Genomic DNA, 24,355 nt, shown 5'->3' with positions numbered 1-24,355 from the left:
CCATCTGACACAAATACCAGCTCTGGCACATCTAGCCCTGATACACCCAGCACCCAACCCACCTTTATCTTTCAAACCGTACCTACCAACCTGATCCAGACCTTACTCAAAAAGCTAAAACCTACTACACTAGCTGCCGACTACCTCCCAGCTGAATATCTTCAAAAAGCAGCTGATGCCATAGCACTTCCCATTTCTATTCTGATCAGCAGAAACATCTCAGAAGGATCCATCCCATCAATATGGAAATATCATGTTATACCTCTCCATAAAGGAGGAAGTTCCACAGAATTATCTAACTTTAGACCTATAGCTTTTCTTTCACCACTAGCTAAAATCATGGAAAGATGCATAATCAAACAAATCATGCACTTTCTTATTCAAAACGGAAAGCTCACCGACTCTCAGCACGCCTTTAGGCCATTCCACAGTACCATCACAGCTTTTCTATCTTTCTCTAATGTCATCAGTCTTCATCATAACAACAGCAAATTATCTTCAGCACTCTTCCTAGATCTCTCAAAAGCTTTCGATATGGTCAACTATCAGCTACTGCTCAATATCCTACAAACCATCAGTTTAGACCAACATGCAGTACAATGGTTTCACTCCTACCTAAACAGTAGACAGCAGGCTGTCTTATGGCAGAGCAAGCTGTCATACCAACTTCCTCTAACCCTAGGTGTCCCACAAGGATCCATACTAGATCCCCTTCTTTTCTCTATCTTTATCAATGATCTGCACACCACCATCCCAGGTGTCACCTGTATCCAATATCCAGATGACGCAATGCTAATATGCTCTGCCTCATCTCCTACACAACTTCTAACCCTCACCCAGACCACTTTCAGCATGGTAGAAACATGGCTATCTAATTGCTGCCTGCTTCTTAATATTAACAAAACCAAGCTACTCCTTTTCTCCCTAACCGTAGAATTTATTCTCCTTCCTTCAACATCAAATCTAGCAGTGACACCATTATCTCCCCTCATGACCATACAAAGCTTCTAGGCTTAATAATAGACAACAAACTTAAATATGATAAACATGTAAATCACACCATTAAGTCCATCTACAAAAAACTTGGCTCCCTGTACAGAGCTAAACCTTTCCTCACCTCACCTAGCTAGGGTACCTATTGCAAGATCACACCTCCTCTCTACCCTTATTATGCCACCGCTGTACTCACCAACCTATCCAAAACAAATCTCAATAAATTATCAGGATGTTACAGTCATATAGCCAGATTCACTACTGGCATGGCTTTTAGGACCCACCATTGCCAGAACCTCAAAGCACTAGGATGGCTAGAGTATCCTACCCTTCTACAGTTCAGCCAGCCTATAGTAGCGCATAAAATACTCCGTCAACCTGATAACACCCCTGCCCTCAAAAATATTCTCACCCCTCATAGTCCCCCCAGGCCATTACGCTCAGCTGATAAACTATTGATACTGACCCAAAAATCCAGCAACTCTGCAGGCGATGCTATATTTGCCAACTCAACTGGTAAAATCTGGAATCTACTCCCTACTGCCATTACCAAGGAAACCTCACTACCCTTATTTAAAAGAGAACTCAAAAAATATCTCACATCACATTGGCTGTGCTCTTGCTCTAAACCTGACTAACAACTTCACTAATACATGTCTTGCTACCCAACCTGCTGTTTAGCCAAGTATCTATGCCTCATAGCATTTAAATGTCTAAGCATTGTAAATTATGAAATCTGATTTTATTCTATGTTCACATTTTCTGATACATCTCTGCCAATCAGATATATGTCTGCACATTGTGTGTATTGATATCTGCCTGTATTCTTTGTCTATATTTTTCTAAACATGTCTGCCTGAGTTTGTCACTCAGTGATGTATGTACTGCCTCTTTTTTGGTATGTGGAGCTTTTCTCCCCGGGCCTCCGCTAAAAATGGACATATATCCAGTCGGACTATTGCGGTCAACAAATGTAAAATAAAAATAAAAATAAATAAAAATAAATACTGTATTTTATTATTTAATCACATTAATCATTTGTATCCTAATGCACACCCAATCAAAATAATCAATGTCTGTTCATGCCTAACATTATCCAAAGCTTTTGCAACATCACACTATATAACTTTCTCTTTTTCTTTTGTTTTCTTTCTAATAATATTATTGTTTTTGTTATAGTTAACATTTTCATGATTTGCTTTACTTTTATATCATGTGTTCCTTCATTCATTACTTCTGTGATAAGTTCCTGAATCCTTCTTTGCATTTTCATGAATGTGGTATAATCTCTATTTCTCATTATGATTAGTCTCCATTTTTTAATATTTTATGTACACTTTTTCATATTAATAGTATCATACTTTCACAATTTTATTTCTCTGAAATTCCCTTTCTAAATATACATTTGATATACTATCCATTACTTTTTGTCTTCCTCTTCAATTTTTCTTCTACAAAAACATCTCCTAATCCAGTTGGTCTTGACAAGGAATTAATTATTAGTGCATTATCAAATTCTCTCCTTGTTATCCCTTCTTGCAACTTATTTATCTGGTTTTCATGACAAAATGCAATACTCCCCTTACTTTCTCTTACCCCAACACTTCATGAATTTTAAGCATATTCTGTCATAATATTCACTCTTTTCTGTTGTTGAAATTTTATTATTCATTTTCATCTTCTAATTGTAACTTTCTATGTCCTATTAACATAACTCCCTTTCCTAAGAATAGTGGTAATGCAAGTACAAAAAATAGGCAAGAGGAAGCTGGAATTTGCTGGGGAAATTGGCAAAGGATCCAATCAAGTGAGAGCAAATAACTAGAAAGAAAATGTAATAGAGTGGGATGAGACAAGAAGAAGTCTGGACTGTAGGTCTGAAACCACTTTCTCTACCAGGGATTAATATTAGAGTACAGGCAAAGAGAAATGGATAAGGAAGTCCTAAGTGAGACATGCTCTGAAAGAGTTTTTAGCCAAATCTAGAACTGAAGCTGCTGTTAAAAATCGACAATTGGGGTATTTAATGATGCATGGCAACCACAAGAATCAGTCGGAGGGGTTTGGAAAAGATCAGGAAGAGGAAAGAGGAAAAGCAATTCACAAGTGAAAATTGGAAGGACATATGTATGGCTCCCAAGTATACAACAATGTCCAGACACTTTAGACTTCAGGATTTTTGTTTTAAAGTGTTTGTGCAGGCATTTTTATACCCCAAGCAGACTTCAAAGAATTCGTCCTCAGGTAGACAACAAATGTTGAAGGTGTGATGGGGAAGAAATAGGTTACTGGAAACGTTTTTTGCAAGAGCAATGATCCAGCAGATTTTTTAAATTTCCAGAAATCAAAATGTAAATCGACTGCATTTGAAATATTGAACATTATAAAAGAGATATATAACTTGAAGTGGGATCCTTAAAAAAGGGAAGGTACAAATGACATATAAATAAATTAAATTTGTGGGAATAAAAATGGCAGGAAATGAGCAATTTGCACAATGTTGGACTGAATGACACGATCATAAGGATAGAAAACATATATGTAATGTATAATAAATGTAAATTAAAAAACAAATCTTAATATGGTTTGTTTTCTTTTCTATTATTTCTATTAATGTCGATGTCCCTTTGTCATAACTGATAATTTAATAAAGATGTTCACCAAAAAAGTGATACTTACTCTTTTTTTCCTCTTTAAAAATGTTGTTACATATGAGAAGATTCAAGATGGCAGCTGACCTGTAAACACCGTTTACACATGGCTCAGTAGTTATAATACAATAATGTCCACGTCGGAAGTTGTCTATAAAAGCTAATCTCTATAAGTCTTTTATCTACCTTAACAACATGTTTCCTTCAAGTTAAACCAGTCTGAAGAAAATTTAAAATATGGGCATTACTTGTGTTCCTTATCTTTGAGTAGTGGCTTGATCTGTGAAGTACTGTGCTTGGTCCAAAAGCCTACAGAAGTGAAAAATCGAAATGAGTGCAAAATACTGGTCATTATAACTCCAATGACTAAAACTGCTTAGTGTTAAGTAGCAATAAAGTAGAAATTATTCTGATTTAAGCTACTAAATGTTGTGTGACCTTTACATCCATGTCAGGAAATATCAGCAGAGCAGGAACAAATGGAGTTGTGGACCATCAAAGCCAAATTATCAACAACTTCCACACCTCCAAAGGAAACTACATCCAAACATGCCAGAACTGCTAAACAGCAAGGAGAGAGGAGATCAGCCACTAAATCCAAACCAGATCACCTTTCTGCTCTTAAGGATCTGAAAGAATTGCCCCAACCTCTCCAAGCAGCAATCCAACATCTTAAGGAACAAGTAAATACATTAAGTCTTACAATAAGCCAAATAGCCAGTAGATTGGATATATCAAAACTAAAAATAATGGATAACAAAGTTAAAATTGAAATCTTCAAAAAATCTGCCAGTCTAATACCTGAGACATTCAAGATACCAAAAACAAGTTAGTTTTACTTAAAAGCAAGAAACAGACAGAATCAAATACCTGTCCTGGGTTTTCTGAGAAATATGAACAAGTTAATCTTTTGAAAACACTGCAACAAATATTTGGAGCTCTTCTAACTAACCAAACAGTAGTTAATCAAATAATTATTGAAACAGCCAATAGTGTAGTATGGACAACTTCCATATCAGATAGACCACGACAAATGTATGTGAAATTACTAAATTACCAATATGTACAAGTAAGATTTTGCCTGAAGCAAAAAACAAACAAAAAAATAGTTTAATTTGGAACAACAATAAAATAACATTTGAGTAGGATTTACATCTTCAAATGAAGCAAGAACATTAGAAAATGGCGCCCTTCTGCTCATGTCTAATTTCCAAGAAAATAAAGTTTCAAATGAGGTATTCGGTGACCTTGCTTTTTCAACATAATGGTAATAAGTGCAATATTAACTCATCTAAAGAAGCCAAGCAGATATTCAATAGCATATTTAATTATTCCCTGACTTGAAATAAAGTTACATTTCAGTAATTTGGTCTTCCACGTTATACTTTAGCAGGGAAATGCCATTTTGTTTAGCACAGTATCTTTCTAACTGTTGGGGAGAAAATATTGGATGGGTTTATGATGACCTTTAATTGAAGTATATTCTGGATATAGCTTCAGTTTGCTCTTAAGAATCTTTGGATCATATTGGCTATGTGTTTTTCCACAGTGGCAAGGTGATTTTATAACATTTATAAGTCTGACATTTAAGAGCATATTATACAGATGGTAAAAGAGAAACAATGTGTAGTTAGAGTATATAAGTTGAATCTGAATGCTTGCACTCTGACATCTCTGTTAGTTTAACCATGGTCTATTCATGGAAAGTGCTTTTTCATTTGGAAAAGGGATGCTGCCTTTCCATCACTATTACAGTCTCTGGATGTGTATAGTTCAATCTAGAAATTGCTGGCTTTGGTACGAGTTGTTCCTTGCAGGCCATTGTAAAGTAAATTGACATATGACGATTTATCAGGTATTAAGTAAAGTACTGTATACTTGGAAAGCCAAAGGATTTAAACAAATCTACAAATAACTGGAATAATTTAAAGATAATAGACCTTTATTGCTGACTTTGGTTATTCTTGAATTAATGTGCCTGGTTTGGTAGACTTGGTTCAAACATTCGCTTGGTGAGCTGATGGTTGTGTCTCTGTTGGGTTTGATATTCTACAGGATCTGACAGAATGAAGTTTGAATGTTTGCATACATTTCTGGATGAAACCTTATTATTTTTTTCATATTCTTGCATGTGGATGTATTCCAAAGTGTGTTTGGGTTTGAGGTTGTTGAGCATGGAGATGCGCATCGACTGTTTGTCTTGTGTCTGAACATAACAATTGATTCTTTTTCCCCTTGGAGAGGACTGTGAAAATTATTCATTTTTAAGGTGTTTTTTCTGTAGACTGGAAGCTTGATTTGGTTTCATTTCTTCCTTGTTAACTGTGCAGAGATGGACTCATCAAGAATCGACTATTAACATAAATGGACTTAAAATACATTTGTCATGCTCTCTAATGGTCTTCTTGTGGTTGTTTGAGGTTATATTTTCAACTTACATTTGTATGTAATTTAATATTTTTTTGTAATCTTTGTCCACAGAATGGTCATTTGATTAGGTTTTGTCTAGCCATTATTGATCACTAAGATATGAATCTAGCATAAATATGCGACTACCAAATAACGGCATTATTATATAAATTTGTGTAAAATGTTGTATTCATGGAAAATTCTGATTCTATACATATGCAGTTTGATATACATCATGATTGCAAGTTAAGAAGCACAAGTCTGCTTATATACTGCTCTCATTAGTTGAGAGGGTAATATTTTCCATGATTCATATGATGCTGTGTTTGGAGCCGTTATGTAATTACAAAAATGATTCTTAAGGCTCAATGATAAACATACGGCTGTTCTTATTCAAATATCAAAATGCATTGTAGTTATCAAGTTGTTTTTAGGAGCCACATCATAAGCTTGGAAAAATCTATAATTTGCTTATAACATTTAGAATTACATGTGTAATTATATTCTTTCATATCGAGCTTGTAATACTATAGTTGTTACAAAGATGCCAACTGTGTTTATACTATGTGTAGTTAGTAATGTTAAAAGGCTATTTCATTAGGGCAACTCCCTATTACATATTATAATTTCAAACCTTACATAAGAATTTTATTATAGCAGTTGTGTGATGGGGCAATTGTTGTTTTAGGACAGTTTGTTCTTACTCGCAAATGTAGAAATGGTTTATTAATTCTTCTGTAATTTTTACTTACTGTAGTAAGGATTGTATAACAAAATGTTGTTCTAATTTATTGTGCATTCAATAATCCTTGCATGACTTAGCAAAATTATCTTACTGGAGTATGATTGTGGTGGTTAGGCACAGGTTTGTAACAGGAAGAGTTAAATGCCATTTGCCTACACTGACAAATTTTTCATTTTCCTTCAATGTTGTTATGCTGTTATATGTCAAGGTATTCTCAGTCATACTTCAGATTAGAATTTATGATTACTTCATATGTGGATAATGGAATCCTGAAATGTGAAAGGTCTTCAATTAACTAAAAAGAGGAATTTATTCTTGCATCTGTTCTATAAAGCAACAGTTGAAATAATACTTATACAAGAGACACACATGACATCAAGTCAATGGTCTCAAATCACTAAGAAATGATGGATTAATACTGTTATAGAATCAGGTTAGAAAAAAATAGCTCTGGCACTACTATTATAATTAAAAAACATTTAAAGATTCAATAACTCAGTATAACTCTGACTCTGATGGTAAATGGTGTTACTTAATTATTAAAAGCAAGTTTTTGGATAAACCAGTATCATTATTAAACATTTATGCTCCATGTAATGGGCAAGAATCCTTTATTATGTCGCTATATAAAACACTATGTGTTTTTCCTAATAACTACTATGTTATAGGTGGAGATTGCAATGCAGTGGCGATCCAAATGTAGGCAGAACAAATCAGAATAAATTGCATGAAGATCAAGTGGCCAAAGCCATTGCAGAACTAAAATCAGACCTTAATCTTTTTGATCCTTTTGATTTTCAAAGGAATAATAGCATAATTCAAAAATGTAAGCATTATTCTTTGTGTCACAAATCTTGGTCTAGAATTGATTTCTTTTTGATATAAAATGCTTTCTTAAACTTTGATTATACTTTCCAAACCGAACCCAGATTCTTCTCAGACCATTATAAAATGTCTCTTGGTATTAATACATCCAACTTTTTTCAGAATAGAAAGAGAGTTAATAATTAGACATTAAATCCTAGTTTACTCCAAAATGATGATGAAAAAAGGAAATCTGTTATCTATTAGAACATTTTCTTCAAATTAATCAAATTAAAAAAATTCACTAGATATTCAATGGGCAGCTCTTAAGTCCCAAATTAGATACATATTTATATGTAAAGCTACTGATTATAAAACATATACCCCGGGATTCATGAAGCTTGGTGCAAGGACGGTGTTAGCCTTGCACCGACCGTACTGCATACAGATGGCACGGCAGCACCACATGCATATTAATGAAGGTATGCTGCCGCAATGGCCACGTGCATAGAAAATGTTCACGAGTGCAGGGGGCATGTCCAAGGGCTGAATGGAGGCATGAACATGTCGGTTGCATATGCGCAACCTAAAATGCCCCTATTCATATCTAGTAGGCAGTCTCACCCTAGGCAGTCTTAGGATTGCAAATTATGTATCCCTTGCATGTATAACCCTACCTCATTTTCGTAAAGCCAAAAGAATCGAGGTTATTGGTCCCCACAATTTTTGGATATCCCTCATGGGATAATTATCTGTTCTAAACATTAGACTTGGTGTCACAACATGATGTCCAGTCCTGTAGACATCTGGATACAAGTTGTATGAGCAGTAGTTGTCCACAAGACTGCTCAACCTCCAGCCAGTCCTGCAGAACCTATGACCTGGGATTAAACACCAGACCGTGATGCACATCTCCCCACGTGCATTATCGGGAATATATACCTTACACATTTGCATAGTGGCAGTCAGATATAGGGTGATTAAGGCGCTTTAAAGCAGACTTAAGTATGTTACCACCTGTCCCACTTTGTGAGGGACAGTCCCTTTCTGGGCAGTTGTGTCCTGACCAAAAATAATACAATGGCAAATGTCCTGTGATTGTAGGAAATAATTGTGTCCCATATTTCATGTAACAGTTGCATAAAACAGTTATTTCTGTATGTAAAATACTTAAATGTTACAAGAAACAGAATAAGCAACTAAACTGCTACAAGAATAAGCTTTGTGGGTATGTGTCGGCTTGTAAAATCTGATGTGTGTCCCAAAAATGCCCCACTTTGGCCATTTGAAAAGGTGACAACCCTAGACGTAAGTGGGTATGCAAGCGTGTATGTGTGACAGTAAGTGGCGGTGATTCAACGGTATGGGAAATGTAAATAAGCATGTAGGTGTATATGCATGTGTATAAATATAGATATATATATATATATATATATATATATATATATACATATATCTATATATGTAGATATGAAGAATGAACATGGTCACAATATAGCAGTCATAACGAATGTGAAGGGAAACAGCAGCAGAACCCCCCCGTAATATTTAGTTCTGTTATATATCAGGATGGCTAGAAGTGAGCACACCTCTGCATCCCCAACCACAGGTAGGATGCTAAAAGTGGAACTAACGATGTCCCCATGCTAAGTCTGACTTTCAACTAGGTACAGGGCAGTCCTGGTCCCTAGTCGGACAAGCCTAAACCCGGATGACCACATGAAAACCCTGACAATCAAATACACTTATGTGCCAGGACTACAGGCTTTGGAGGTCTGAATATACTTTGAGTCAACATGTGGCAAGGGTCCAGAGCAGTAGGGAATGGCGCATGTGTAGTAGTGCGGTTTTCCCAACAGGAAAATCGATGCCTGCTGTGTTAGTGAAAAGTTGAGTCATGTGTTCGGGTAACTATGAACCATGGGTATATCTATAAATGAAGCAGAACACCAATATTGTAGTGGTTAGAGCATCCGAATGTCGAGCAGACTTTACCGGTTCGACTGCAGCACACACCATTTATAACATGTAATCTGTATACGAGCATATCTTGCTAATTTTATGCGGTATAATGATATAATACCAATTAAATGTGAATTGAGGTGACGTATCACAGTAAGAATGTAGACGGATTTTGCGTGACGTGAATCGGCGGGTAAACGGAAAACCACAGCTGAAAAGTGTTGTACTCACCCTTTGCCCAATGGCCCTTGTTCCCCCCAGCAGCACAATATACCGCGTCGGCTAGGCCCGACGCCAGGACCCTACACATCACAATCAATGTGATTTACCACTAAGCCATGGCAGTTATACCTAACATTGATGTTATCTCAAACATAGCAGACAGCACAGTTATTCAACAGTATGATCAAAGTAATTAAATCATATAGATGTGTATGCATGCATGCATATATATATATATATATATATATATATATATATATATATATATATGTATATACATATAGAGTAACCACATGTCCCACTTTGCGAGAGACAGTCCCTTTTTGGCCAGTTGTGTCCTGTGCACTTAGTGTTAAAAGGCAGATGTCCTGAGATTTAATGACAAAAATATGTCCTATATTTATGTAATAGTTGCATAAAACAGTTATTCTGTACCTGAAACACCTAAATGTCATAAGAAACTGTATAAGCAACTAAAATTCTACAAAAATAAGCTGTCAATTAGGCATAAAAGTGAAGTCCTGTCCTATGTACTGGCTGTAGGTATGTGTTGGCCTGCAAAATCTTGACGTTTGTACCAAATATGTCCCACTTTGGCCATTTGAAAGGGTGGCAACTATATATATCTATATATATATATATATATATATATATATATATATATATATATATATATATATATATACATACACAAACACACACAGAACGAACATGGGAACAAGAAAGCAATAATAACGAATGCGAAGGAATATAGCTGGCCAGAGGTAGCCAAAATCCCTGCATCTCTAACCACAGGTAGGATGCTAACAGTGGGAGTAACCTTGTCCACGTGCTAAATCTGACTTTAAAATGGGTACAGGGCTGCCTGGTCCCCAGTCTGACAAGCCTAAACCTGGATGACCACATGAACACCCTTCCAATCAAACACACATATGTGCCAGGACTATAGACGTTGGAGGTCTGAATATCCACGGAGTGAGTAAACATGTGGAACGGGTCTAGACCAGTAGGGAATAGGGAATGCCGCATCTGCATTAGCAGAAAACTACATTCTCTCATAAAAACAACCAAGGCCAACTTTGAGAGAAAAATCACTAAGGACACTAAAGATAACCACAAAGCCATCTTCAGCTATGTTAGAAACCTGGGCAGAAACCCTCAGATATGCTCAGAGTTAGTTCACAACAACAAAAAATACACTGAACCCACAGATATTGCCAACATTCTGGCTGACAGGTTCAGTGCAAATTTCTCCCCTCCCTCACCCCCAAAAAAAGAAATACTTATCCCAGCTGAATGTAATCTCCCTGTCATCTCAGATGTCCAAGTGAGAACCGCCCTCAACAAAGCTAAAAACACAGCATCAATGGGACCTGACGGTATCCCGGGTTGCGTGCTACGTGAACTCCAAGAGGAGCTAAACCCGCACATAAAAATGCTATTTAACCTTAGCCTTACTACAGGATATGTACCTGAACACTGGCGTACAGCAACAGTGGTCCCACTCCACAAACGGGGTACCTCTACAGACCTGGGAACTACCGCCCCATAAGCTTAACCAGCCTGGTCTGCAAAGCTATGGAAAGAATCATTATGGAACTCATAAACAGATACATAGGGGACCTACAGACACTTGACCCCACCCAGTTCGGCTTTGTAAAGGGCAGATCCTGCCTTTTGAACCTGGTTGACTTTTTCAAAACAATCACTAGAGCCATTGATGAGGGCAAAGCAGTCCATACAGCCTACCTGGACTTGGCTAAGGCCTTCGACACAATACCCCACACAAGCATCATAGATAAGCTCACCAGCTTAAACGTAAACCCTTATGTCACTAGATGGGTTGCAAGCTGGCTAAAGGACAGAACCCATAAAGTTAAAATCGTTGGAGCAATGTCAGACTCAAAGCCAGTCACAAGTGGTGTCCCACAGGGATTTGTCCTGGGACCCCTCTTGTTCGGCATTTATTTCTCAGATGTTAAAGCAAACATGGGAGGTTTGTGGCTGACAAAGTTCGCAGATGACTGCGAACTAGGCGCCATAGTCAATACACCAGCAGACACATACATCCTAAAAAAAGGCCTCACAGAAACGTACAACTGGTGCCGGAGTCACGGCCTTAAACTAAATGCCAAAAAATGTATAGTCATCCCCTTTGGGAAAAACAAAGTACCCACAAATTATCAAATAGACAGCAACCCACTGAGTACAGAAAAAGGAATCAGTGACCTAGGGACCCAAGTTGACAGCGACCTTTCATTTGACACCCACGTTGCCAAAGTCGTTAGAAAAACATTCTACCTTGCACACCTCATCATGAAGGGATTCACATCCAGATCCAAGGATGTCATTGTACCCCTATACTCCTCCCTCATCAGACCCATGATTGAGAACAATGCCCCATTTGGTATGTACCTCACCCAGCATTTTCAACAGCTGAAGAGACCACAAAAGTACCTCACCAAGAGGATCAAGGGTCTTCAACATATGTCTTATTCTGCCAGACTAAAGAAACTCCAGCTCTATTCAGTAGCATACCGCCTGCTCAGAGGTGATCTCTGCCTGACGTACAAGGCCATGTCCAATCAGGATCTGATGGACTTGCTCCACCTCAAAAAATCCAAATCCATCAGGACCACGAGAGCTAAAGACTTAAACCTAGGCACAAGTATAAATAGGACATGCTGGAGGGATAGATTCATAACCCAGAGGCTTCCCATGCTTTGGAACAAGATCCCAGTTCATGTTAGGCAGAGCCCCTCACTGACTCTCTTCAAGAGAAATCTTGATGAGTGGATGGGAGATCGTAAGTTTACACCAGGGGTCACATATGTGTCACTGCTAGACAGGGGCACAGTAAACTAATTCTATTATATAAGGGGGCCTTCATTGCGTCACTACTAGACAGAGGCACAGTATTCTAAATCTATTCTGTGCATTTTTGTGCATTTTTGTACCATTTCATGGGGTGGCGAAAGCCACATCACTATGGCAAGGCTTACAAATGCCCCAGGGCAGATAGCCTAGTACTAAACTATGAAACTATGAAACTATGTAGTAGTGCAGTTTTCCCAACAGGAAAATGAATGTCTGCTCTGTAAGTGAAGTGTTGAGGCATGTGTTCGGGTAACTATGAACCATGGGTATACATATAAATGAAGCAGAACACCAATCATGTAGTGGTTAGAGCATCTGCCTAACGAAAAGGCATTCACGGTTCAAGTTCGACTATAGCACATATAATTTTCCTTGTGGAATGAATGTCGCTCTGCTGTAAAGCCGACATTAAACATGTAAAAGTGAACGTGTGTATCGTATGGGACTATTAACCAGATCCCTTCAAACAAAATGTTACTGTCACAATGAATAAGACACAAGTAAGCACAAATAAGCGTCAGTAAACATATGTAATGCACAGTAAGCATAAGTGAGTGCGCCTGCGCTGGTGTAAGCAGCTCCCAACATAGGAAATGTATGTTTGTATGTACAGATGTAATATATATACATATATATATATATATATATATATATATATATATATATGTGTGTGTGTGTGTATATATATATATATATATATATATATATATATATATATATATATATATGTGTGTATATAAATATATATATATATATATATATATATATATATATGTATATATCTAGGTTTATAGGTTAATAGGTTCATACTAGGCTATCTGCCCTAGGGCATTTATAAGCATAGCCAGAGTGTGTTTGGCTTTCGCCACCCATTTTAAATTAATTTTGCTATGCCCTTTTTCGAGGTTAGTATATTGTGCCTCTGTCTAACAGTGACACAGAAGTGATAACTGGGGTAAACCTATGATCTCCCATCCACTCATCAAGATTCCTCTTGAAGAGAGTCAATGAGGGACTCTGCCTAACCTGGACTGGGATTTTATTCCAGAGTGAAGGGAGCCTCTGGGTTATGAATCTGTCCCTCCCACATGTCCTATTTATTTCAGTGCTGAGGTTCAAGTCTCTCGAGCGCGTAGCACGATGGGATTTGGATTTTCTGAGGTGCAGCATGTCCATTAATTCCGGGTTGGACATGGCTTTATACGTCAGGCACAGATCGCCTCTGAGCAGGCGGTATGCCACTGAGTAGAGCTGGAATTTCTTTAACTGGGCAGCATATGGCATCTGTTTGAGCCCTTTGATCCTCTTGGTGAGGTACTTTTGGGGTCTTTCCAGTTGCTGCGGGTGTCTGGTAAGGTACATCCCAAAAGGGGCATTGTACTCAATTATGGGCCTGATGAGGGATGAGTAAAGAGGCACGATGACCTCCCCTGATCTAGATGTGAATCCATTCATGATTAGGTGGGCTATATAAAATGTTTTTCTAACCACTTTGGCCACGTGGTTGTCAAATGAGAGATTGCTATCAACTTATGTCCCCAGGTCCCTAATTACTTCTTCTGTACTTAATGGATTACCACCTATGTGGTAATTTGTGGGCACTTTGTTTTTGCCAAATGGGATGACTATACACTTTTTGGCATTTAGATTGAGGCCATGGCTCTGGCACCAGTTGTCTGTTTCTATGAGGCCCTTTTGGAGGATGGTTGTGTAGGCTGGAGAGTTGATTATGGCACCCAGTTTGCAGTCATCTGCGATCTTGGTCAGCCACAGTCCTTCCATGTTTGCCTGTACCTCCGAGAAATATATACTGAACAAGAGAGGTCCCAGGACTGAGCCTTGTGGGATGCCACTTGTAACTGGTTTGGAGTCTGACATGGCTCCAGCAATTCTAACCATGTGGGTTCTGTCCTTGAGCCAGTTTGCAACCCATCTAGTGACATAGGGTTTTATATTTAAGCTGGTGAACTTATCTATAATGCCCAAGTGGGGTATTGTATCGAAGGCTTTTACGAGGTCCAGTTAGGCTGTGTGGACCACCTTCCCCTCGTCAATGGCCTTGGTGACTGTTTCAAAGAAATCGACCAGGTTTAAGAGGCAGGATCTGCCCTTAACAGAGCCGAACTGGGTAGGATACAGTGTCTGTAGGTCCCCAATATCTTTATTTATGAGGTCCATGATGATCCTTTCCATAGCTTTGCAGACCCTGCTAGTCAAGCTTATAGGGTGATAGTTTCCAGGATCTATTGAGGCACCACCTTTGTGGAGAGGGACCACTGTTGCTGTACGCCACTCTTTGGGTACATATCCTGTAGTAAGGCTGAGGTTGAACAGTAGTTTTATGTTTGGGTTTAGCTCTTCTTGGAGTTCATGTAGGACGCAGCCTGGGACACTGTCTGGTCCCATTGATGCTGTGTTTTTTGCTTTGGAGAGGACAGCTCTTACCTGAGCATCTGAGATGTCAGGGGGGCAGCACTCTGCTGGGAATGATATTCGCCCTTTTGGTCGGGAGGGTGGGGAGTTTGCACTGAACCTGTCAGCTAGGATGTTGGCAGTGTCTGTGCGTTTGGTGTATTTTTTGTCATTTTGGACTAATTCTGAGCATATCTGGGAATTCCCACCCAGGTTCCTAACATAACTAAAGAAAGCCTTGTGATTATCCTTAGTGTCCTTTGCAATTTTTCTCTTGAAGCTGGCCTTAGACAATTTTATGAGTGCCCGTAGATTTTTGCTAATACTGATCAGAGATGCCTTTCCTTTTTGGGATTTTGCTCTATCATGTAGTAGCTTCCTCCTTCTATTGTATAGTTTGTTTATGGCTGGGGTCCACCAGACAGGACGTCTGCCTTTGGCGGATTGGGTCTTGGTTTTATTTGGGATTGCATGATCCATGCATTCCTGAAGGTGTTCATAGAATGCGTTTATAAAGGATTCTGGGCCGTATTTTCCACAGGCCCGGGGGCTTTGAAGGATTCCACCTCAGTTTTGAGGAGTGTGAAATTTGCTTTAGAGAAGTTTTTCACTGTGGTTTTCTGGGCAGGGGGTGGGGACGAGATGTGAATATCCAGTGAGATTGGTTTATGGTCTGATCTTACCAGTGAAGGATACACTTCTGGTCTGGAGCATAGAGTCCCCATGTTGGTGATGATCAGGTCCAGTATGTTTTCTCATCTTGTGGGAGTGGTAACAAGTTGTTCCATATCATCTGAGTTTATAAATTCTAGGAACCTTTGGGCTAGGGTGTTGGAGCTAGAGTAATGCTCACAGTCTATGTTTGTGTAGATGAAGTCACCCAATATAATGGTGTTTAGAGAGACCTTCATATTTTCCAGTGTTCTCAGGAGGCCGAGTGGGGTTCCTGGGTTTGGGAGGGTGGTCTGTAGCAGGCTATAAACTGGAAGGCAGTTTTACCCACTGTTAGTTGCACATGGATAGTCTCTGATGCTTCGTGCTGTGCCACCAACCTGGAGGTGTGGGTATCTTTGACGAATATTGTTACTCCCCCTCCTTTTGTGGTTCGGTCCAAGTTTTGGTGCCGAAAAGCATGGTATGAGGTATAGCCTGGTAGTGCTGGGGTACTCTCAGGAGCCTTGAACCAGGTTTCTGTTACTGCACAGATATCGATATTCTCCATGCTAAGGAGAGTTTCGAGTGCGTGCATCTTGAGGTTTAGACTTCTGGCATTTCTTATCCCTTGTGATACCTATAGAGGTGGGTTTGTCTTTTGAGCCTTGCCTAAAAAAGGCACTATGGGGGTAGCAAGAGCCTTTTCCAATATCTGAAAGGCCAGGTGTGACAGGTGCAAGCCGTTCCTATCGAAGCATCGTGGCTTGTCGAGCATGTCATCCCAGGCGGACAGGCATTGGATCCCCTTTGAATGACACCAGTACTTAAGCCAATTGTTGAAATTGATCATATTGTCTTCATATTGTGGCCTCATTCTTGGTGAGGGTAAGATGCTACTCAAGGTCAGGGTCATACCGGTCTGGGCTACATGCTCAGAGAGCTCCTCTATGTCTCTTTTCATGTAGTCCAGGGAGGTACATCTCAGGTCATTCACACCAGCATGGACAATGACTGAGTCATATTTGTACTTGTCTTGGAGTGACCTGAGTGCGTGTGTTATGTGGCGGATTCTAGCGCCCGACAGGCAGCTCACCGTGACCTTCTCCTTGTTCAGCCTAATGAGCGGGACGTCAGTGTGCCTGACGATAAAATCACCTATTACAATTGTATCAGGTGTGTTGTTTAGCCTTAAGGGCTGTGACTGTTTGGCACACTGGCTTTGTGAGCTATGTGTTGCATGTGTTTTGTTTTGGGGTAGTGGTTGCTTGGGTGTCTGCTTTGGAGGTCTCTGCTGCCTAGGCAGATTTTTGTTTAGAGCCTCTGAGTATGCTTTTGTGTGTTTATGTGTTTGGTTTGCTGTCGTGGTAGGTCTATGTCAGACTGGAATTGTAGTGAGTGTAGTTTCCTTCTCCTTATGACTGGTTATGCCAGTACTGAGTTGAGAGACCTTAGCCTCCAGTTTGGCTATATGGTTGCATCTCTCACATGTGTTGGAATTTGTTGGGAGGAGGAGAGGGTTGTCTGTGTACATGAGGCAGTTGTAACATTGTCTCAAGATTCCCAGATTCACCAGCTGGACCGGAGAGGAGATTGACAACTGACCTTTGGACATGCTAGAATAGTATTGGGAATTACTTTATAATTGAAAAAATGGGCCAATGTGGAACAAGGTAATCAAGGGGAGTTTGTGAGGGTGTAGTGCTTTAAATTTTTAGTGCTGACTTAGTGCGCAATTGCCAGGTAACTTAAATGCAATGTGTTACAGGTAGCTTAAATGCAAAAACGACAAACAGTAACTTTCTTTCAAGTGAAACAAAGAAATAAGTAAAGTAAGCAATGCAGATATCACTAGGAATCCACAGAAGTGCTGAAAAGCCGAATTTTAGATGGAATAAGCGTTTCAGGGAAATCACAAGTAAACAAACAACAAGCATAAAAACAAAGCTAGATTCAGCAGGCCTGGATCTAGTCTATGCTACAGCAAACAAGGTGTACCAATTTCAGTAAGAAACAGTTCAAATATGCAGGCACTATAAGCCTTTAACCAGAAATTCCCAGCTCAGAAGGGCAGAGTCCAGCCTCTCCTCCCACAAGAGTGCAGACCATGAACCTTCTTAATGTAAAATAACTGGCCTGAAGCCCAAGTGCTTAAACCAGAACTTATACACTTTTAGAATAACAGACACTGAGCCCTCAATCAGCAGTTCCCAACTTAGAAGGATGTAAGCTACCTGTCCTGCCACCACAGTGCAGGCCACAAACCTTCCTAATGTAAAACAACTGGTCTGAAGCACAAGTGCTTAATCCAAAAGACTTAGAACAGGGGTGTCCAACCTTTTGGCTTGCCGGGGCCGCATTTAGTGAACAGAAATTGTCTTGCGGCCGCATATAAAATATATCATATAGTTAACTCTTTCGCTGCCACAGGAGGCCAAAGTCAACCTCCTGGCTGTACTGTAGGTGCATTCGAACAATTAATAAATGTAATGAATGCCTAATATTTGCCTTAAAATTGTAATTATACAAATAAACAGATATTCACCATAGCACTTGCATTTCTCACTGGGAAAACCACTCCAGCAGTCCATCTACATAGAGTGTCAACATTACCAGTCCTTCAATACTATAATCCACAAAAATAAGCGAACAAATTTGCAATAAAGTAAAGAATTCACATTACTGACTTAATAAAACAATTCTGAATAAGCTACAAGAGGGTCTCACCCAAACAAATGACTGGTGCCAGAAACATGGCCTCAAGCTAAATGCCAAAAAATGCACAATCATCCCCTTTGAGGAGAGTGATGTCCCCACAAATTATCACATTAATAACAATGTTGTAAGCACGCAATCAGTCATGAGGTGCTTGGGCACCCAGGTTGATAGAGACCTGACTTTTGACTACCATGTTTTCTCCGTTGTACGGAAAGCTTTTTACATGGCCCACCTCATTAGTAAGGGTACCTCATCCAGGGACAAGGAGGTCATAACATCCCTGTATTCTTCCTTTACAAGAGCAATTATTGAGTGCAACACCCCTTTTGGCATGTGCCTCAGCAAAACACTGTGCCAAAAGAAGACTACAACCATTTCTGACAAAAAAAGGTCAAAGGACTGAGTTCACTTAGTTATCCAAACAGACTAAAAAGCTTCTTGCTTTCCTCTGTCTCTCACTGGCTACTATAAATTTCATCACTGGCTTGCTTTCCAGGCTAAGAAAGATCCTGCCTTAAGAGACTTTCTCCACCTCAGAAATACTGGTTATATTTAAAAGACTCACAAAGACCACAGCCTTCACTGCAACATAAACAAGCCACTTTGTATGGACAGGTTCTTCACACAAAAACTTTCAACTTCTGTAAAAAGCTCCACTCATTATCAAACAATGTAGTTCAACAACACTATAACTGGATGGATAGTCATGAATGCACTCCTTAAGTAAGTAGCATAGCCTTCATCAAACCGGAAGGAAAATCCACATACTAAACTTTCCCAGCTGGATGGCTATGATCTAATATTGGTTACTCAAGTCTACTTGTCTAAGAAGAGGGGCCTATTTAACTAAGAATTCCATTTGCAAAAATATATTCAGTATACATATTAAATCTCTCTCTCTCTCTCTTATACACACACATACCCCCCCCCCCCCCCCCACACACACACACACACACACACACACACACACACACAGAGAAAAGGAGCCCCTACTTGTAAAATAGGCAACCTCAGTAATCACATAACACAGTCTCACTGATTGAAATTGTCTGGAAGTCAAAATATCTGAAAAAAAATCATAACAGAAATGAATTCCTCCATGCAATTTCCCACCACCGAAAGGACCATCAATAAATCAACAAATAACTGCTCAGCAAAAATTAAATTGATAAGAAATCTATAAACTCTCTAAGATCATACTACATAATGGAGTAAACATATAGCTTTCCCTCCAACCTAAAGCCATTTGACATTCAGACATTTTAATTTGTGCAGAAGTTATTCACAGACTGACTGTTTACTAAGCTGTAATGCTGACCATCGCTTTTGAAAAAAACAAATCCCCACACTTTGTCAATAGCTCAAAGTGAAGAAAGGATTACTTTTTTATTTATTATGTATTTATTTAATTTTGGAAAACATCTTTAAAACTGTTAAATTGATAACACACCCAGAAACACAGAAAAGTTATTGTGATAAGTAAGCCACAGACTGCTGCAAGAAATCAGTCACAGCACACTATGCTTACGTCCGAACCAATGAAGCATACCTATCAATTCCAAAAGAATTAAAGTAGTGTAATAAGAAAGTTATTTGCAAAGTTACATGGCTCATTCAATCCTGCCTTCTTTTGCAGCAAAGAAAACCATACTTTGAAGTGACAAATCCATTAAAAATAATAAAACACATTGGCTCCACATCCTGCAACTTCCTACCTGCAAACAACCACAGAGCTTTCACTGAAACTAGGTCTGCTTATTTCCACAGAATGACACCTCTTCCTAATTAAGTCTGATGGTATACAATCTACCAGGATCTGGACTACCTGAAATAAATTAAATTATGGCCTGTAAATTGCAAGTGCACTTTGTTTAATTAAACTACATTTCAAAGCCCACTTGCTGTATTTTTTCAGTAACATCCCAATATCCATTTCCAGGTCACTTTACAAGACATTGGCAGTGGTAGACATAGCATCTTCCAGATCCCTACAGGACCACACTCATACTGCTAACATTGTCCATTAAATGTAAATATCCATCCACTGTAAATTGCAAGAAGCTATGTCTTAAAAAATCTTTTTGGCATTCCTAGTACCCAAGTATCAGGTTTTGAAACAAAGAAACATATTCTTCACGGTTTGTAAGTCTCTGTCTTTAATAATCATCTACTTTTGCAGTACTCCCAACACAAACACACACACATGCACACTAAAACCCCCAACATTTAAAAAATGACATTGTGCACACTTGATTTGCCAGTATTGATGATCCACCAAAGATATGCTTACTGTTGTCCAATCTACTACTGCTTAGAACCCACCAATGACAAGACAGTAATGGGTGATTTTTTTGTTTGTCAAAAAAAACAATAAACTTTATATGCTACAGTCCCACATTACTCAATCCATTACTGACCCATTAGCCCTAGGCTGCTGTCTCCTTCTTAATCCTTGGGACTGCATTACCTTGGATGACTACTTTTATTTCCTAAGCAAAAGACATAAATTGGAAGATGAGGCAAAAATCCAGACATTCTTCGAAAATCCATACAGTTGAGAGGTATGATTTCATATGCAATACAGCACTCTCCCTATCAGAAAAGCTGCAATTTAATGAAAGTGTACTTTTAATGTAGGATGCATTTGTGAGCTAACTTTTTTGTATGTTAGCCTCTTTGTGCATGTGTCTCTCTCTGTCTCTCTGTCATGCACACATAAACACACACACACACACACACACACACACACACACACACACACACACACACACACACACACACACACACACACTTCTACTTTCACGCACACAAACATTCTGCTTTCATGCATGCACTCACTCACACCATACTTACCTATTAACACAGGTTAAGTGCTGTCTCTTTAAAAGGCAATGGCAGCAAATCCATAGATGAGTCCCTCTTCAGCAAGAACACACACATTGATTCTTTGGCACAAAATAGTGGTGCAAACACACAGACCCTACTTTGGCACAAAAAAAAAAATCAAAACTAGAAGGATGCTTTGGTGAATGCGCACACCGATGTTAGAGTTACAGGTCACGGCCGTGAAAAACACAGCAAAAAAGTGTTTTGGGGCATGCATACATGAATGTTGGAGTTAGAGGTAGAGGGCCGCATGGCAGAGCTCTGAGGGCATGCCAATGCAGGTTGGACACATCTAACTTAGAATGATAGCTGCACTTTAATCAAGTTACTACCAAGCAGTAATAAATACAATTGAATGCTTTAAAGAATGCCTGGATTAGTGGTCAAGTTATACAAACAAAGCTAGATTCAGCAGGCCTGGATCTAGTCTATGCTACAGCAAACAAGGTGTACCAATTTCAGTAAGAAGCAGTTTAAATATGCAGGCACTATAAGCCTTTAACCAGAAATTCCCAGCTCAGAAGGGCATTGTCCAGCCTTTCCTCCCACAAGAGTGTAGACTATGAACCCTCTTAATGTAAAATAACTGGCCTGAAGCCCAAGTGCTTAAACCAGAATTAATACACTTTTAGAATAACAGACACTGAGCCCTCAATCAGCAGTTCCCAACTTAGAAGGATGTAAGCTACCTGTTCTGCCACTACAGTGCAGACCACAAACCTTCTTAATGTAAAACAACTGGTCTGAAGCCCAAGTGCTTAAACTAAAAGGTTTAGAATGAGTTACACCAAGCAGCAATAAATACAACTGAGTACTTTTAAGATGACGCAAAAGCAAAATAAAGTAGGAAGAAACACAAATACAGTAAAAGCTGATAATTTCTTTTTAAGTGGAAAGAGAGAAAGGAAAGAGAGAAATGAGTAGCAGAAACTAAGCTGATTGGCCTTCTCAAATGTTCTCCCAGTACTGGGTAGAATGAAGTAATGACACTAGACTGGGAGGAGGGTCCCAGATCAAATTTACACTAGGGGCTGGCAACTGCAAAGCCACCAACTATAAAAACACTATACCAACAGGGAGCGAGGGTGGGAAACAAACTGCAGAAATGTTTCTCACAGCTGAAAAGCAGCAGTGAGCCTTTAAATTAAAGTTTAAACAGCTAAAGGAGCCTCTAGAAAAAAGAGTTTAACTACAACAAGTTATTAGAAACAAACAACCCAACAGATGCTTAATAAAAGTGGACAATTTCCAGTTAATACCTCACACACAGTGAAACTAGCTAGAAAAATACACAGTACACAAAGTGCTATAAATAACAAAGAAATAAAGAACAAAATAAACAAAAAACAGGATACTTAATGTTATATATTATAGCTCCGAGTTTCCTCAGTGTCCTTCCTTCGATAAGCTCAGTGTGAAATGGCAGAATACTCACAACTGAACTTCTTAGGTAACAGAAAGTTGAAACCTGAGACAACTTTTAAGAAAGAAATTTCAAAAGAACCAATGAGGTGCTTAGTCTAAGCTGTAGTCCAGGTGACCTCAGTCAGCCAATGACCTCAAACAATTCTCTCTCACTGAAATGCCTGATGGCTTTGGCTAAACCAAGATGTCCCTGAATATGTGCTCAGACACACAGCCTCCACAAACACTAGACCCAAATACAAGCCTGAATATGGAAATGCTACAAATATCCGCACTACTTAGAACAAACTGCAGAAATGTTTCTCACAGCTGAAAAGCAGCAGTGAGCCTTTAAATGAAAGTTTTAAACAGCTAAAGGAGCCTGTAGAAAAAAGAGTTTAACTGCAACAAGCTATCAGAAACAAACAACCTAACAGATGCTTAATAAAAGTGGACAATTTCCACTTAATACCTCACATAAAGTGAAACTAGCTAGAAAAATACACAGTACACAAAGTGCTATAAATAACAAAGAAATAAAGAACAAAATAAACAAAAAAACAGGATACTTAATGTTATATATTATAGCTCCGGGTTTCCTCAGTGTGCTTCCTTCGATAAGCTCAGTGTGATATATATATATATATATATATATATATATATATATATATATATATATATATTTATATATATACACACACACACGCACACACACACAGATGTGTGTGTGTGTGTATATATATATATATATATATATATATATATATATATATATATATATATATATATATATATATATATATATATATATATATATATATATATATATATATATATATATATATATATATATATATATATATATATATATATATATATATATATATATATATATATATATATATATATATATATATATATATATATATATATATATATATATATATATATATATATATATATATATATATATCTATATATCTATATATATATATATATATATATATATATATATATATATATAAATGAACGTCATAACAATAAAGCACACACAAAGGATGTAAAGGGAATCAGGAGCAATTATGGTATTATATAGTGCTGTCAGCATATGTCATAAAAAGCTGCCCAGGAATGAGCAGAGCACCGCTACTCACACCACAGGCAGAGTTTTACCAGTGGGAGTAACATTGTTGAATTGCAAAGTCTACTTTATACACAGACAGAATGTAGTCCATGCTGGGAACACCAAAAATTGTAAAGCGCAAATGGTCATAGGTTCATAGGTTCATACTAGGCTATCTGCCCTAGGGCATTTATAAGCCTAGCCAGAATGTGTTTGGCTTTCGCCACCCATTTTAAATTTATAAAATTGGTCATAATCCATAACCCCAGGAAAGGCACATATGTGCAAATATACATGGCAGTAGACCCTGTGAATACACAAGGCAGGACAAAATGTGCATAGGGCCCCAAACGCTCTGGAGAGGGCAATGTGCAAAGGTGTGTCATGGCTGTGATAACAAGTGGATAATGGATGTTATGCATGTAAATTCAACACAGGTAGGGTGGAGGAACTATGGGTATGTAATTATGGATCCAAGCGTGCCAGGGATGGATGGCC

This window comes from Protopterus annectens, chromosome 5.part0, assembly GCF_019279795.1.
Source record: "Protopterus annectens isolate FY-2018-M chromosome 5.part0, PAN1.0, whole genome shotgun sequence".
NCBI lineage: Eukaryota > Metazoa > Chordata > Ceratodontiformes > Protopteridae > Protopterus > Protopterus annectens.
This window is presented reverse-complemented; position numbering follows the sequence as displayed.